The sequence below is a fragment of the Serinus canaria genome, chromosome 5 (assembly GCF_022539315.1).
Source record: "Serinus canaria isolate serCan28SL12 chromosome 5, serCan2020, whole genome shotgun sequence".
NCBI classification, from domain to species: Eukaryota; Metazoa; Chordata; class Aves; order Passeriformes; family Fringillidae; genus Serinus; species Serinus canaria.
The window spans coordinates 17,903,010-17,918,887 of NC_066319.1; the positions used below are offsets into that span (position 1 = coordinate 17,903,010).

General features: G+C 48.2%; 2 protein-coding genes across 12 annotated transcripts in view; one reads left to right on the forward strand and one right to left on the reverse strand.

Annotated features, from left to right (window-relative positions):
- Positions 1 to 4,512, reverse strand: part of LRRC56 (leucine rich repeat containing 56) — an 84,658-nt gene extending 80,146 nt beyond the window's left edge. For 7 of the 10 annotated variants that reach the window (XM_050975415.1, XM_050975414.1, XM_050975411.1 and 4 more), the window contains exons 1-2: positions 1,395 to 1,647; positions 458 to 515 (exon numbers count right to left, since the gene is read on the reverse strand). The gene's annotated coding sequence lies outside the window, so the exon portion shown is untranslated. Of the gene's footprint in view, positions 1 to 457; positions 516 to 1,394; positions 1,648 to 4,250 lie in introns of those variants that run through there. The other 3 variants (XM_050975410.1, XM_050975407.1, XM_050975413.1) reach the window with 3 other exon arrangements.
- The window catches only part of HRAS (HRas proto-oncogene, GTPase), a 40,345-nt gene continuing 26,270 nt past the window's right edge, over positions 1,804 to 15,878 (forward strand). Inside the window, exon 1 of one of the 2 annotated variants that reach the window (XM_018924385.3) lies at positions 1,804 to 1,950. The gene's annotated coding sequence lies outside the window, so the exon portion shown is untranslated. Of the gene's footprint in view, positions 1,951 to 3,288; positions 3,655 to 15,878 lie in introns of those variants that run through there. The other variant, XM_030239979.2, reaches the window with a different exon arrangement.

Sequence of the window (15,878 nt, forward strand, 5' to 3'; positions counted from 1 at the left end):
ATCCCAGTATGAGAAAAGGACTTGCAGGTTTCTTGAGTCTAGTGTATCTTCAGGAAGAAAATGGTGCAATGGGGAAGCAAAACTCACAGAGATCTCTGCTTTTCTCAGTATGCTCTCAGAGACATTGTCAGAGGGAGCACAGTGACACAGCCTTCCTTGCAAACACTTTCCAATAAAGTTTCAGTTAGACAGAAAAAGTGTGCATCCAGGAAAACAGACTAGGGTGAGCTCAAAAGCCATGGAAAGAACCAGAAAGCAATCTGCATGATTAAAAGCCAGGTGAACTAGCAGATATGGTGACAACAGGAGACCCAGAACAACAATAGCAACTGACACCACAATCTACTCTCTGTGTCTGCTGAGAAGTACTAAACCCTCCAGTATATCAAAAATATATGGTGGATATCTGAATATATTTAAGTATGTATCCTTGTGAAGCTAAAAAAATTACTGTTACCTACTTTGCTGATGATTTTGATGATCACTGGAAGACCTTTTTATGTTCGAGTTTTTTACTAGGGAGAAAGAAAGAATAATTCAACTTAGGTGTTTCTAGTAAAAACCACTCCAAAACAGACTCTAATTTTAAAAATGTAGCCTTGATCTGTAGCTGATGAGGAAGTTCAGTTGCTCACTAAGCTCTTGGCATGTCTGTATTTGACACAGTGGAGAGCTAAGTTTATGTCTTGTCTACAATTCCCCTCTAACAGAAGTTAAAGAGGGGGTGAAAATATCAAGGAGTTAATTTTGGGTCACAACACCTAAAAAAACCCCAGTAATGTACCTTTACAGACTGAATTTAGAGTGTTGGTACAAAGAGCCATGACAGGATAAGGATGTTGATGAGTTATGGCCTTTGAACTGCAAGCTGCATACAGTTTGGTGAAAACAATCATGAAAAATTGAAGTTATGGGAATTGAAGGTATTTCAACTCCACTGCACATTTTGGTTTTGGAGTTTTACTGTGGCAGTAAGGACCTAAGATACTCCCACTTTCCTTTTCATTGCTCTGCATGCCAGTGGACCCAGTCTTTGGTAAGCCTTTCTTTCCTGTCAAGCAAGGCTCACAACATTTAGAGCACTAACTGTTGTGCAAGCCAGGCATTTTCTAAGAATTAAACTCAAATTTAGAGACAGGAAGGAATAATCTGCTCAGGAAGAACAAAACTTTTTTACAAATAGAATGGGCTATGATCTTAGAAAGTGTAAATCTGTGCTCTGACAAAAGCAATGGAGTTACTTTGCTTTGCCACAGCTGTGGATCTAGTCCCAGTGTTTTGCTTTTTTATCAAAATGTAAAATGGGAAAGAAAACACTTTTAAGCTATTATCACTCTCTGTGTCTTTGCAAGTCTGTGAAATCACCCCTCTGCGATAGTGTGGTTATGACTCACCAATAGGTGATTCCGTCTCTTGTCTTCCAGCAGTCTGCAAACAGTCCTCAGGTATCTTACAGCCTGATGTGATCTGGCACTGAAGAATGAGCAAGAGAGAGGCAGTTTCAGTCTCCTCTTCTGGTGTTTCTTGGTTCTTGGAGGTCACTGAGAAGCCCAGTGAGCATGAAACTGCTGTTCCCCCATAGCCGTGCCTATTTTACCACCTATTTGGTGCTTGCTTCCTGACAAGTTCTTCTGGGCCAGCTAGGTACCAAAAAACACAAGCCTGTTTTCTGGGTGCTTCAAAAAGCAAGATTTCTGCATGCTCCAGTACCCTGCCTGCTCGTTAGAAACGGCTACAACAAGACGAGACAGGTAGCCCGGAGAGGCGGCGCACGGTGCGTGCGTGCGGCTGCCTGTGGAGGAACCCCTCACCTTTGTGCGAGCTGCGCTGGCCTCGGCTCGCTCGGGAGAGATGCTGGCTCTGCATCAGCTGCGGCCCTCGCCTCCCTGCAGAACTGAGGGGTCGCTCACAGTCAGGAGGCCTTGTTAGAAGCAAGGGAAGAGTTTCGAGGTAGGTTAAAGCTTCAGCCTTTTTGTTTGGACCTGTCTGTTTGCATGCTGGTTTTTGGAAAAGTGCTCTGGCAGGTTTGTTTGTGCTGGTGCAACACGTTTGTGAGACCTGAGAAAACCTGCACAACTCTCTCTACGGGTATCCTTAGAACGTGTTTAATCTGCTCTTGATACAAGCTCTGCAGGGCATGAGCTTTTTTTTCATTATGTGTCAAGCATAGTATCTAGAACAATGGTTTTTAGATCGATTTTCAGATTACTAGATACTTTTCTAATGGAAACAATAAATTGTGAAAGTGTGCTTGAAACATATGCAGTGCTTTTCCAGTACCAGGAGTGTGTACTTTATTTGGCATTGTATTCTGCATCAAAGCTTGATTACTTCTGCAAGCTGCTGGAAAATACAGTGACTATGCAATCCACTAACCAGTTTCCAAATAGTAATAGGGGAATCACAGTTCCCAGAGTAGAAAATGTCTGGTGTACTGTGACAGAATGGGAAGCACTGCATCGAGACCCGATTTCAGGACATGAAGCTTGAGTCCATCAATATTTACTAGCTCTGCTTCAGCGGTGCTCCTTGAGGCACCCAAACAGGATCAGACGAGAGCCTTTTGACACGCTTGGACCTTCATCTGAAATTGCAGTAATTCTCCTCAGACCCTGCATATCTCTGCTGCTAAACCTAACTGAACCCCATCTGTCTCATACAGAGCCAATTCAGGTGTCTTTTCTTTTGTGGCCTTAATTGCACTTGAACAATTTGGAGTCATCTATTTTTCTAGGCATTTCCAGGGGCCAGATAAATGCACCCTGAGAGCCGAGTTTAGCGCATCGCGTTATCAGGCAGGACCATGACTGACAATCAACGCTACATTTCAGGGGGTCTCTGGTCCTCCTCCCCAGAACGCCTCTTTGGGGCGCCGACAATGGCAGCGCAGCCCCCGGCTCTCCCGCGGGGCAGGGCGGGCTGCGGGAACGGCGGCCGCCAGGCCTTCCCCTCCCCTGGGGTTTGGGGCGCTCCTGCGGAGGGGCCGCCGCGGGGCGGGAAGCGCAGACGAGTCCCGGAGCGGAAAGGACGGGATCCCGGCGGCTCTGGGGCCGCGGGGAGCGGAGGCAGCAGGGGTCATCCGCCGGGGCGAGGCAGCGCCCGGCCGGCCCCCCCCCCCTCCGCAGCGGCCGCCGCCGCCCCAGGGACCGCCCCGCGGCCGGGCCGCGGCGGGCGGGCGGTGGCGGTGGTGATTGACAGATGGCGCGGCCCACCCGGAGGGCGGAGGCGGCGGGGGCCGCCAATCAGGGGCGGCGGGCGGGCGCAGAGCGGCGGGAGGGCGGGGCGCGGGTGGGCGTGTGCCGCGGCCGCCGGCGGGGCGCGCTCCCGCTCCGCTCCCGCTCTCCCCGCACGCACATTGTCCGGGCGCGGCGGCGGCACAGCGCCCCGGCGCCCCGTGCCAATGCGGGGCGGGCGCGGCACGCCGGGGGCGCCTCCACCACCGCGGTGGAAACTTCCCCTCGCCGCCGGGCCGACGCGCGGCTGAAGCCCCCGGCGGGGAGGAGCGGAGCGGGGTTTCGCCCGCCTGGGGGGGCGCCTCGTCTAGTTTGGTTTTTCCTAGGTTGGAAGGGCAAAAGCGAATACTGTTACCCGGCTTTAAACTTCCGCGCTCCGCTCTCCAGGACGCGCATCCCGCCCGGCGGGTTGGGCGAGCCGGTGAGTGACCGCCGGGAGCGGGCTGGCTCTGGGTCGCGGTGGGTGGGACGCGCCGTCGCGCAGGGCAGCGCCCACCGGCTCGGCGGGTACGGGTCGGCAGCGCCGCCGCCACCTGTTAGCGGGGCTGTTCCCCCCGCCGCCAAGTTCGTACCCCCACCTTACTAGGGCTGTCCTCGCCGTGCCCGGGGCGGCGGCGAAAAGGGACGGACCCTCGGCCCGGTGGGCGGCGGCGGGGCCCGGGGTGTTGGGGGTGGTGGCGGCCACCCACCTGCTCGCCTAGCCGCGCCATGACTCTGCTGTCTGGGCGCTGTCTGCCGACCCGAGCCCCGGCAGGCCGCCGAGGTGGGAGGGTGGTGGGGTACCATCGAGCCGCAGCCTCTGTACCCCCTTTGCCCTCCATGCTCTCTGCCCTCTAGCTCCTGCCTTCCTTCTGCACCCACTGTGTACTCCTCCTGTCCTCCTCCTCCCAAGCTGCAGCCCTTTTTCCTTCCCTCCCTTGCCGTCCCGCTCCCCTCCGTGCCCATTAGTTGCAGCCGTGTTTCCCTCCTCTTCTTCGCGCCCCTAGTTTGCAGCCCACTGCACCCGTCTTCCCTCACCTCTTGCATCCCTCACATTGCTCCTGTGATGGTTCAAAGGGGGAGCACCGGACTCCCCACTCTTTGCCAAAGCAGGTACCTGCTGGGCTCTGACACCCCCCAGGAGAGGCCCGCGCCATGGCGGTGCCAGGCGTCGCCAGGCCCGGAGCGAGGCGCGGAGGGGGCAGGCAGGTGGCGGAGGCGCAGGTATCTGTGTGCAGCTGCGAGCCAGTGAGAGAGGTCCCCCGTTCTGCGAGCATGCGGCTCTGCGGAGCTGGTGACACCTCCCTTCTCTCCCTGCCTCCCTCCTAGGGACGCTCGCCGCCGGGGCTCTGCGGCGTGCCGAGGTTTCCTGCACCCTGCTGCCCTGCAAAGGGTGTCGCGGCGTCCGGGGCTGCAGCGCCTTTACCCCAAGTGAAGGTGCATCTGATGGCTTGCTTGGCCCGTACAGGTCCTGACTGGGAATGTGTTTTAAATTGCCCCAAGCAGTGGAGCGAGCCTGGAGACAAAAGAGATGATGAGAAGTCAGAGTGGACTGGCGAACTCTGGAGCTGCTGGAGAAATGCTTAGGACAGCTGGAAACAGGACTGTGCAGCAGGAATGTCTTGTTAAACCATTGCATGGCAAGTCAAGCCATTGACTGTTTCAGTGTTCTAAGCTGGATGGTCATATCTCTTGTAGCCTGTGATGTGCTCCTGGGTAGGTCTTTGAAATGCACAAAGGGTATGAACTCCTGGTGAGGCTGTGTCAAGATATACTTCAGTGGGGTTGGCATGGGTAGGATGTACAGCTTGGAGCAGGAACTGGTTTTGAATGGAGGAAAACACTCGAGGTTTGGTGTGTGCTCAGCTGAAGAGTTGCTGTAGTCAGAATTGCTGATATGTTTATACTTCACGGCTCTGAAGTATTTTAATTCTACAGCTGGTGATTTGTGTGATTTTCCCAAGTGTTTTTAAGACAGCCATGTCTGCATCCATGTGTATCACCTCTCTGTGTGTCTGGTCCTTTCCTTCTCCTCGTAAAACGTTTTTCCTGTGTGATTAATAATGTGCCAACTGCTTCATTTCAGCACTGGGGAGGCTGATGCTGATTGATTTCCCTGTTCAGTCTTCTCAGTGGGTCTGGAAGCTGATGGGTGTTATCACTGCAGAAAAGTCTGCTTTTGGGTGGGAGCTGTCAGCATGTCTTTTTTTTATCTCAGTGAACCTCTTACTTCTTTTAATTAAAAAGAGATGAAGTATGCGTGGTAATACCCTTGATGTTTACATTAAAATGATCTTGTAATTAGCAATAATTATCTCAGTTTGGGATATTGCTGAGATATTTAAACAGGACTTATGACCTGAGGGACACTTTTCCGGCCCCAGGGAGTTGCCCTTGTTGTGGTTCTCTCCTGTGGTGAGTTTGATTCTTGGCTGCTGCCAGTGGTGGAGGTAGAACAGCAGTGGGAGTAGCCTTGCTCCTTGTGTTCCTGTGATGTCGGCCTAGAAAGCCATGGCCACGGTTTCCATGCTGAGCCTGGTTCTGCTTCCCAGGGCTCCCTGGCAGCCCTGCCACCACGAGTGTGGAGATTCCCTGCCTTTGATGGCTTTCAACCCATGGTCTGATGATTCTCAAGGGGACCTTGCTATTGTTTCGGGGGAAGGGGATAAAAACAGGCTGAAAAATTGTCAAGTGACCTTTTTTTTTCCTGGTTCTCCCAGGGAGGTTTGGAGAAGGCTGCTGATAATGTGGGAGACTTTTCCATGGGAGAGTAGAGATCCTGAGGTATCCTTGTCCATCTTTCACCCGACTTCTCTTCCCTTTAAGAGGAGAAAAGCTCAGCTCAGACATAAGCATTTGCTTCCAGGCTGGATATGGCTCCCACTGCCTTCCCTCCTGCTACCAGTGCGCCCCAAATTTACCTTTCTATTAGGTAATCACCAGATTTTCTTGGGGTGAAAAACCTTTATGAAGTAGAAAAGTTGGAAACATTCAACAAAATAAAATCAAGACCAAAAGTGCTGCCTATAGACGGGGATTCCTTGTGGGAGGGTGGTGATTCTCTTCTGTCTCTCAAGATGAGTTATACAGTATACTGTATTTTTGTCAGTCTAGGAAAAGCAAAATGGTTGTGCATCAAATAATCTTTAATTGTAATTTATCCCCAGCTTTCTATTTCAACACTTTTGAACTCTAAACTTAGAACCAGAGCTTATTGAGCAGCAAATAGAAATGTTGAATGTATTTGAATTTTACTTGTATTAATCTAATAATATATTAATGACATGATATTTGATCAGCTCTGTACCTGGCTGAAGACCACAAAATAGTGTTAATCAAACAAATTATTTGACAAATGCACATGAGATTAAATAAATGATCTGTTTGCCAACTGCCGTTCAGCTGATCTGTCATGGCATGTTCCTTGTTCTCTTATCTTTCTCTTCCAGTTTCATTCCATTTTTGCATGGTTGATCTTTTCCTGAACTGTCCCTGGTATCTGTTTAATTTATCTCTTTTATGTCATGGTTTTCCTTCCATTCTTTCTTCTGTCTCTTTCTTGAAGCTCTCTTTCCATGCTTTTTGAGTCTAAATTAGCCTTTTTTCCTCTTTTTCTCTACCTTCCTGGTGGAGTTTTTTTGTTGAGCACTTCATAGTCAGCTCATCTAAATCTGGTATGTGTTTAAACCCATAAAAATGTAAAACTGAACCCCGACTGTGTCTGAGTATGAAGACGTTTGCTTGGTGGTAATGCTTCTCTGCCTCTCCCCGTGTTTTCTGACTGTTGCAGGAAGGGCATTCCTGCAGTTCTGGAGGTTTTCTCCAGCTCTCATTTTTACTTGTGTTCTCTTTATGCCTCTTTCAAAAGTGAACTTGACTTTGTATCTTAAGAAAGCAACCATGATCAAATGGCAGCCCTTGTGTTGTTCCCTGGTTGTGTATCTGTATGCAACATGCTTCCATCTGCTGTCTGACCAAACCCAGCCTTCCTGCCAGGCAGTTTTGCTTTCCTGCTGGCATCATCCTTCCTCCCCACTGGGTTTACAGCCAGGAGGTGTCTTTCAGTAGGGCAAAAGGAACAAGTGCTTGGACGTTTTCTGGTTTACCTATTACTTGCAGAGTCTGTATGAAATTCAGGTTGATGAGGGTAGGTGGCAAAAGGTGAACAGGTCATTGTGCAGGTTATAGTGCATGACTGAGCAGTCACTATATTCAACTTTGATCTAGTATACAAAACTGAAAGTCTCGTAAGAAATGAAGTTTCTGTTATAAAGAAGACTTTGTTTGGTGGTTTGGTGTTTTTTTTTTTAACCCCTGGATAAGATCTAGGGGTGGGGAGGATAATTCAAAAACAATGAAAGGAATAGAAAACCTTGTCTTTCAGGGGAGGAATTTTGCTCTGCCTTGGCAATAAAGCTCAGGCAGTCCAGAGGGGTGTGATGGGAGTGCTCAGAGTGCGTGATTCGCCTCCGCTGATGGTTGCAGTGATGTTGCAGCAGTGTAAGCTGCTTGCATGAGCTAAGCTGTGTATGTCATAGCTGACTGCTTCAAGTACTGGGAGTTATGCCACGATGCCCCCTTGTACCCTGAAGGAAAGATCTGTGCTGTACTGAATTGAACAGTTCCACCTCTCTGTCTTCTGAGGTGGTTTGGGGAACACTCGGGTGCACTGATAGAGCGACCAATCCAGGCAGCACATTGTTGCAAAGCAGAATTGATTGGGGAGGATGGAGCCAAGAGGAATATTCTTTTGCAGTTAATTATTTACTGCAGGGAGAGAGAGAAGCTGATGATGTTTGGTTTATAATTACAGGTATCCAGAGGTAAATAGTTCAGGATGATCTGGTTTATTCTGTGTTGCTACCTATTTCTCTGTGATGTGGGACCCCAGCACTGTTTAATGACCAGCTCAGTAAAACCAAAACCCCATTATCAATTTCTCACCAGTGAGGTATGGTTCTATAGCTTCCTGTGTGTGGTACTAACTGACCTGAATGCCTACAGAGAGAATTGTATTTCCATGCTTACTGTCTTAATGCATGACCTGCCTGTGGTGCCTATCTGACAGCAATGTGGGCTCTTGGAACAGCTAATCCCTGTGCCTGAAGATGACTTTGTGGTTAAAGCCACAGGACTGTGAACTGGGGAGTCCTGACACCCCCCCCCCAAAATCTGGTCTTGGCTAAGCTGGTTGCTTATCTGGCTGGACTTTTCCTTAGGAGGGATACTGACCTAGCAGATAACCAGCAAATATCCAGCCTGTCTGCTGAAGGGGTGGGATGCCCTGAGTGAGGCACTCTGATAATGCAGAGGCAGTGGCAGCCCAGGTACTTGTATAGGGCTGTGCTGTGGGCCAAACCTGAAGAGGATTTTTCCTTTTGCACAGCTAAATCCATTATAGATCAGACTGCTCGTATGCAAGTTCAATTTGAGAGCTGGTGGAGCTGAGTTTAAATGTGTGTGTGTGGGAGCAAGAACTTGACGAATTCAAAAAAGAGACATTGCTGCAGTGTCTCTGGGAAGATGCCTGTACGTCTTCTGCTTGTTTAGCATCCTTGAGAGAACAGCAGACGTGAAGGAGAGGCTGTGGCCTGTGAAATGAAGAGGATGTCATGCTTTTACTGGAAGAAGAAAAGGAGTAAGATCTAAAAATCCAGGGAGTAGGAGTGAAATGAGGGATGCAGGTGTGCACAGCGGGGGCTGCTCCAGGCTGCCCTGTTCTCCCTGGGTGAGGCTTTGCAGAGAGAGAAGCAAGGAGGAGATCAGTGGAAAAAGGCATTGTGGAGGCTGCTGCAGAGTGGTGTGTTGGCTCTCCTGCTGGTCAGGGCTGAACTGAGGCATGGCTGGCTGGAAGTGGAAGTGCATGGGGCCATATTCCCTGAGAAAGGCAAAGCAGGGAAAAATCTCCAAGGAGTCTGGCCAGCAAGTGCTTGTGCCTGAGGCAAGCTGGGATCTTGTTTAGACTGGCTTGTTGAGAAGTGAGCTCTATTTATCAGCAGTTTTTTGGGGTAACAGGCAGTCGCCGTGTCGGCCTGCTCCAGGATCACGTTGAGCGCTCTGACACTCCGTGCTATCTTCAGCAATTCTGTGGCTTACATCCAGCTCTATTCAGCCTGCTTCAAACCATGTGTATAGAATAAGCTTGAATATATAAATTTGGAGCCTTCAAATGATGCATTCCATCCCACCCCAGATAGCCACTTCAGGAGACAGATCAGTATTCCTGGTGTGGCACTAGGTCTTCTGTTTCTGTAGTGATTGTAGCAGCCATGCTCCTTCCCTGCTGATGGCTTTGCATTGGATGTCAGGGGCTTAATGTTATGTGAGGGACTGGAATTCCTTTTCCAGGAAAAGGCTGGGCTTGAGAAACCAGGCTTTGGTTGGTATGATAAATAGATAAAACAGTGGTTGATTATGTTTAACAAATAAAACATCGCTGTTTTTTGTATGGGACTGATCCTGGCTTGTGTGTATGCTAATTCTGTGATTATATTTTTTCATTGTTTCCCCTTGGATCTCTGTCTGTAGATGCAATGGCTCTTTTTGGGTCCCACTCTGCTAGACTCCTGCTGTGAACAGCACAACTCTGCTTTGTAGAATGCAAACCTAGCAAATACTGGTGAAAGCAGGAGGTACCTCCTGCCTGGTGTGTGCATGCACACCCCTTGCTTCCCCCCTTGTGTGCAGAGGATGAATACATAACCTTACAATATAACCTTGGTCATGCAAGGTTTCTCACAGTCTTTTTCTCCCAGCCTTTTCCTGATTTGCATGATATTGTAAAAGGCCAGTCTTTTTTTTCTGGAGGGCTTGTCCCACTTTCCACACATGCAGCCTTGGGTGAGTGGTCTGTTCCCTGAACTGCTTTGACAAGCATGTGCTGGCTTCTTGCTCCACTGATGGGGGAGGCAGGGTGAGGATAAGTGCTGGGGGCTAGGCAGGGGGAGGACATCGCTGTGCTGGTTGGTGGTGTCACCTCCCATCTGGCAGTCAGCGTAGCTGCTGATGGATGAGGAGGTGCACACACATCCCTGCTTCACTTTCTGCCTCATCCTTCTCCTGGGGTGTGTGGTGGCTGTACTGAAATGTTAGAGAGTCAGATCTGCTCTCTCTCCTCCTAAGAGTACAGCTGCATCTCCTCCATTCTGTGGTACTCAGTTGCAGCTGATGGCTTTGTAGCTATTCCTATAGTCCCTATAATTTCCAAATATCAAGGTATTGATTCTCAAAACATATGCACTGGAAAGAAATTACTATCATGACCATGGTGGAGGTAGAAGACAGAGGTGAGAAAGTCAGATCTAGACCTGGAAAAGTGCTTCAGCCTCTGCTTTTCCACAGAAACAAGGCTATGTACTGATGTGGCTCATAGGCAGAGGGACATGTGCAGGGTCTCATCAGTTCTGTGGCAAAGCAGGGAGGTAGATGGATGAGGGTGGAAATCTCTGATTCATGAGCATATTATAGTCATCTGATCCCCACAATTACTGCACCTGATGGTCAGGGGCTGGACAAGGTGTCCTCCGCTTCACATTCCTTCTAGGAAGAACACATTAGTCTGTACTCAGTAGCCATCAGTTTATACCTCTGCTGTTTCTCTTCCTCTGTAGGGTATGTCTCAACAGCCACCCTTTTCCAATCTGTGATGTGCCCAGGCTTGGCTGCCCCTCGTATCTGCTAGAAAGTGAAAAATTGCCAAACATCTACCAGTTCCTATAGCTGGGGCACCCACGGGGCAGGGAGAGGAGACACATTATTACAGCCCCTTGTTTTACAGCTGGGAACTGGGGAATGAAGATTCACATTAACAGGAGGAGCCTAGAGCAGAGCTGAGAACAGAAATTGTTGTCCTAGTCTGGCGCTTTGACTGCAAGGTCAGCTTCCCATTTCCTTTGGTAACTGATGAGTGTCAAAAGATTCAGCACCCAGCTATTGACATGTTGCTAAGCTGATTTTTCTGATGAGAGAAGTGTTTTCTTATCACTATGAACCCTGAGAAGGTGGGAGTTTATTTCCTTTTATCATTTCAATCAAGGCTGTCTTGATTGTTTTTTTAATATTTTAGGTGTCTGGTCTTAGAAGTGATGTGAGTGAAGGGCTGGGATGGCAGTCCTTTGCACGTCAGTCTTCCAGGCTGTAAGTGGGACTTGTGTCCAAAGAAATGGATAGACATACCCTGGTAAAAATGAGTGTCTTCTTATGAGTTGGTAAAACAGTAAGTAGATTTGGTCAATTGAATAGAAATGCTGAAGTCTCCTGGATGGGGATTGTTTTAAAAATCGGAGGGCTTTAGGATCTTAGTTTGTGTTGGTGGCAGATGATTACAAAATGAGCAATCTCCATATTGGTCATCTGCACCGAGGCACTTTTTGTGGCAAGATCTAAAAAAGAAGGTGTAGTTAATTGACCAAATTTTTGAGGTCAAAAAATAAAACAAACTTCCCAAGGGGTAAAAAAAAAACAAACGTGTGTTTGTTCAAGAAGCAAAAACCCTTTACTTTTTTTTACAAAGCAGTTTCTGAGGCACCTAATCTAATCTTTCCAAAACAAATCTCTGGCAGCCAGGGCTCATGTGTTTTAAAAAACAGTGTAGAAAGGAATGTATTGTGACAGTTTAATTTGTTGCTGAAATATGCACACCTCTGGGGTAATTCAGAGCAACCATGGAGTGGATGATAAACCTGTTCAGAATGGGAGGTGAGCAAAGGAAGCTGCTGAGATGAGACTGCCCATGCAGAGGTGTAATTCCTGGGATTTAGGTTTGTCTTCCCCCTTTGATTCTAATGGGGCTGTAGCCTGTTCAGATATTCTAAACAGGGCAGTTGTTGCTGAGTCCTTGCAGTGGCAATAAGGGAGGTTTTGGTGATGATTCTCTGAGGGAGGTGGTAGGGAAGAACCTCTGGTACTAGCCAGCTTTAGAGATGAAATGGGGGAGGATTACAGCCCATAAGGTACAGCTCCCTTGCTGGGGATTTGTACAGGCCCAGGGCAACTAGCTGGATTTTGTACTCACCAATCCATGGATGCAAACTGAGCTGTGAAAGCTGGCTTGAAATTCTACTGTTTTAAAGAAAAAACAAAGCAGTCTCCTTAGAAAGGGAAAAAAGGATGCTCTTGAGAAGGCTAAGGAAAGCCCTCCTTTAGTGGAAGATGTTAAGTTTCAAAAAAAAAAAAAAAGATGTATAGAGTTGCTTATCTGAAGTGTGCTCCTTGTAAAGAGGTGGGAAGCTGAGTGCCTAAGAGAGGGCTGGGCTTTCTCAGAGCATGCTACTAAGTACATGCTTTTTTTGGCAAGCCCTGCAATTGCATTGTAACAGGATTGCGAGGTCTTGTTCAGGTTCAACTGAAGTTGGTTGAACTCTATTGACTGCAGTGGCTGGGTTGGTGGGCAGTGCAGCATCTCTCGGGTCAGTTCAGGTTTTCATCTCCTTTGTTTCAAAGTCTCTGCACCTGGAATTAGTTTATTCAATTTGCAGCTTAGAGCAATTACAGAAGAAGTCCCAGAGGAGGAGAAAAAGAAAAAGAACACTACCACCTGAACAGATCAAAATAATCCAGTGGGTTGTGTTATGGACCTTGGATGTGACTGGCAGCTACTGTGGGGAGGTGGACAAACAGCAGTCACACTTTCTCAGCATAGCTTGCTCTCCTGGGGCATTGGGAGAAAATACTGTTGGGATTAGAAGGCAAAGAGATCATGTTTAAAATCTGAGGTAGGAGTTTGTGAGCTTGGTGACAACTGAATGCTAAGGTAGAAGAAAAAGCTTTGCCAACAGTAATTCACACTTTCAGGGAGCTGAATTAAACTTCTCATTTTCTTCTGAACCCTTCAGTTCAAAACCCACTGTGGCTGAATGTTGTGCTGTCTCTTCCATGCTTGCTTTTTTCCCCCTGTTTGATTTAAGGGCCCTTTGTAGCAAGTTATCCCCCATGCACCATGTTATGAGGGAAGTTATTCTGCCTGCAATTCCTGTCTGAGCTTGATTTTGTTGTTTTCTGTAGCACAAGGGCTGATGGCTTCACAGATCCCAGAATACCTCCTCCATCCCTCCCCTGGCCAGCCCAGCAGCCTGACAGCTCCATTTAATGTGCACCATCTACTTTGACTTCCTTCCCCTAGACTCATTATTTTGCAGTTGTCTTCATCAAGCTCCTGTGTTGCCTGCCCCAAAGGATTGTATCTTAAAAGTCATGAAAAGGAGAAGAGTCCTCAAGGCTGGCCTGTAAATCCCAAGTCTCTCTGCTAGAAGAAATGGCAGTCCTCTCCCACGTACTTGACCCAGCCCTGCTGCATGTGTTCATCCTTCCCTGCCTGCCATGGTGCATCTCTTGATGGGCACAAGGTGAGCCTTGCAGGCTCTCTGGGTTCTCACAGCACAAAGTGTTTGGTGCCTGGGATGTTCTCCTTTCTTTACCTGCTAAGAATGAGGCAGGCTGAGACCTGCAGCTCTGCCTACTCTTCAGCCATCCCCCAAAATTATTTGGATCCACTTGGAACAACATTACAGGGAAGGTGTTGTGAAGTTTTCTTGATGGTAAACACTTAAGGGCTTGAGCCTCTCATCTCCCACTTGAAGTGTAGTGTTACCCTGAGGCCTTAGGGACTGAAGTGCTTTAGTGTTAGGTGCAGGGTGAGATTGAGATAGTCACTCTCTGAAAAGCTTACCAGTGAAGTGCAGCATACTGGGTGTTTTGGGAGTGAGAAACCTGTCTGCAGCAGGAGCCCACAGAGCTTGAACTCAGCCTCTGAGTCCCTGTGCCCACCGCTGGTTGCAAACCTGCTCAGTAGGGGGTGGTGCCATGCAGGTCTTTACCCTCCATCTCATGCCTGTGTTGTCACCATGATTCAGTGCTACAGCCCTGAAGAAAGAAAGAGTCATAGTTTTATACCCCAGTTTTGTTTGTTGTTGATACTCAGGCTATAATTCCCATCACTTCAGACACCCACTAAATGGTGCTCTGGAGAGTCTGTCTACTGTGTGCACTGCAGTCACTTCAAACTTTACAATAGTGGGAAGTCTGTTAGAGGTGAAATTTCTGACTGGTCCTAGGTGGGAAACAAACATACTGTGCTACAGAAAAAGGCAAAAAAACCCCTTATATTCCATTATATGGTGTATTTTCATCACTTCACAATGCATCTGATCTCTCCCTGCTGTCTTTCCTCACTACATGTGTCCAACGCAAACTTTTGTACTTTTCATCTCATGCTTCTAGGACCAGAGAGGGCAAGTATGAAAACCCTCAGGAGATTTTTAATTCAGTAAGGAAGGCATATCAGGGCTTGCAGTTACCATATATTTTTTCTCTGATACTTTCCTTGCTGTCCTTTCCCTCTGACCTTTGGTACAGTAAACAGCCAGCAGTGTTTGAAGAGCGTCCCAACAAGGAGGCACCTGGCACAGCATTGGGTCCCTGCAGCTCCTGTGCATTCCTAGGTACCGGCTTAGGGCCGCCCTGCTGCTGGCAGCATAGCATCCTGCTGCTGGCTGCATGCACTGTGACAAAACAGTACTTTTTACTTGCTAATTTTTGTCACTGACAGCATGTTGGTTGCCTTGCAACAGGAGATGTTTTATAGGTCTCTGGAAGATTTGCTGCAGGGTCACTCAGCTGTACTGGTTGAACAGGTGCACATACAGCTCTTTGGAAGCTGGTGGGAGAAACCAGGATCCATCCATCCATCCCTTTCACAAAGGTTTTGTAACTATATGACCTTATAACTAATTTTCCTGACTCCCTAATAACATCATATGTAATTAAATCTAGGCAGACAAGGCCATACCAAGCCTTGGGCATGGGAAATTGTGTAATACCATCAAGTTGCCTTTTGTGTCCATGGTAGACCCAACCTTATTGCACCAAGAACTTCCTTAAGATTTTACCTTTAGGGTGGGACGAGAACTCCCATCCCAGGAAACCCATTTCCCTCCAGTAGTCCACCAAAGGCTGCTTTGGTTTCTGATTCAGCTCTGCAAATACTGTCTAGTGGCTTCAGATGGATGTGAATTTGGCTGGTATTATTTCCCCTGTGAAGGCCAGAGCAAGGGAGAGAAAACTAAAGTAGCTTGTCTTAGCTTAAGTCAGCAATAAGGAATTTGAAGTTTCTGTAGATCCTAATGAAAGGTCCCTGCCTTATCTGTCTTGATATTTTGCTGGTTCCACAACTTGCACATCCCCTAGATGCAAATATTTTCCTGAAGTTGGCCCTGGTTGCCCAAGGAGGGTGTTTGTTCAGATTCTCATGCTTTGCAATTAATATAAGCTTCTCAACTCTGTGTAAGAGAAAGAAAGGGAAATGGTGCAAAGTGATTTGTGCTTTTTTTTTTTTTTTCCCCTCTCTCCGTTTTGTTGTTCTTCACCAGCTGGCTACTTTGAAAAGAGCATGTTGTGGTTTTTTTCCTGAAGGAGTAACGTGTTGCTGCAAATTCAGCTTTGGAGTGGTTGTGGGAGCTTTTGTCTGCTGGTGCTGCAGCTGCTGCGAGCCAGGCCCAGACAATACGTGGTGCTGTGGGTACCCAGCCTGCCAACCTGGTCCGGCTGGAGGGGATGCCAGCCCAGCCAAGTGGCAGGATCCTTCTTTCTCACTGATCCTTCTTCCCACTCACTTGGTGGTGGCTGGGAAATGTGAGTCCTTGCTCCAGAACATGCAAGAGCGCAAAGTTC